Source organism: Etheostoma cragini, unplaced genomic scaffold, assembly GCF_013103735.1.
Source record: "Etheostoma cragini isolate CJK2018 unplaced genomic scaffold, CSU_Ecrag_1.0 ScbMSFa_2779, whole genome shotgun sequence".
Classification (NCBI taxonomy): Eukaryota; Metazoa; Chordata; class Actinopteri; order Perciformes; family Percidae; genus Etheostoma; species Etheostoma cragini.
Window position 1 is genome coordinate 1 of NW_023266977.1, and position 1,594 is coordinate 1,594.

At 38.1% G+C, this 1,594-nt stretch overlaps 1 long non-coding RNA gene across 1 annotated transcript; it reads right to left on the reverse strand.

Moving 5' to 3' along the window:
- Positions 1 to 495: 495 nt before the first annotated feature.
- LOC117940573 lies at positions 496 to 1,006 on the reverse strand. The gene is made up of 2 exons (XR_004655778.1): positions 950 to 1,006; positions 496 to 608 (listed from the first exon to the last, which is right to left on the reverse strand). It is a non-coding gene; the product is annotated as an uncharacterized LOC117940573 (long non-coding RNA).
- Between the last annotated feature and the right edge of the window lie 588 nt (positions 1,007 to 1,594).

The window sequence follows — 1,594 nt, forward strand, 5'->3', positions numbered from 1 at the left end:
TAGTTTATGTAACTGACTGTAATGTATGTAACTGACTGTAGTGTATGTAACTGACTGTAATGTATGTAACTGACTGTAATTTATGTAACTGACTGTAGTTTGTGTAACTGACTGTAGTTTATGTAACTGACTGTAGTTTATGTACGTGACTGTAATGTATGTAACTGACTGTAGTGTATGTAACTGACTGTAATGTATGTACGTGACTGTAATGTATGTAACTGACTGTAGTTTATGTAACTGACTGTAGTGTATGTAACTGACTGTAATGTATGTAACTGACTGTAATGTATGTAACTGACTGTAATGTATGTAACTGACTGTAGTTTATGTAACTGACTGTAGTTTGTGTAACTGACTGTAGTTTATGTAACTGACTGTAATGTATGTACGTGACTGTAGTTTGTGTAACTGACTGTAGTGTATGTATGTGACTCGATGTCGTTGTAAACGTGGTTTATCTCTGCAGTATAATAAGGCTGAATGAATACCGTACCAGCGATGAGGAAGAGTCCTGCTTTGTTCCAGCTGGGAGACAGTCTGGTGGTCAGAGAGAAGGACACACAACACTGGAGGACACCTGGAGACACACACTGGGAGGAGCTCAGCTACACACACACACACACACACACACACACACACACACACACATGCAGGCACACGCACAGAGACAGACACACACACACAGGCAAGATTAGTCTTGGGAATGATTTAGAATATTAAATTCAAGACTTCAAATATATTTAAATATATTAAAGATAATATTAAAAGATGAAGGACTGACTAAATGTAAAATGTAAACACCAAGCACTTGTGTTTGTTATTTCATCATTTCATCACTTCCTCCCTTCATCCTTTCATCACTTCCTTCTTTCCTCATCACTTCATCCTTTCATCCTCCCCACCTCTAATCCTTTCATCCTCTCATCCTTTCATCCCTCCCTCCTACCTGCAGGCTGCGTCTCCGGGCGAACATCTGAACGAATCCTTTCTGGAAAAACGGGATCTTCAGAACGAGAAGAACGATAATCAGATTCAACGTCACATAATTAATTTAATGTTAATTAATTTATTCTCTTTATGGAAATTACAATTTACACACTACACACCACACACACTACACACCACACACACTACACACAGGCCTGAAAAACACACACCTGCTCAGTCCGCTGATTAGAAGATGAAGGTGTGTTCTAGGAAACAGAGGAACTTCCTTCCTTAACTCTTGTGTCGTCCTCGAGTCAAATTTGACCGTTTTGTTAAAATAAACCCTCTTCAACCAAAATTTCAGAAAAATAATTGTAATTGTTCAACACAACGAGTAAAATGAATGACCAGCCCGCTGCTTTCTTAAAATTTGGATGATTTTGTTCATGATCATGTTCCTCAGAAATGTTATTTATCTGTTTTAATCTAATTTTAATTTAAAATGTCTTCACGTTTGACACAAGCATCAGATTCTGTTTTGATCAAAAAAGGTCAAATTCAACGAGTTTTGTGGCTTTAAAGAGATCGATTGGTAGGCTGTGGACTGGTCTAATGAGCTGTGTGTGTGTGTGTGTGTGTGTGTGTGTGTGTGTGTGTGTGTGTT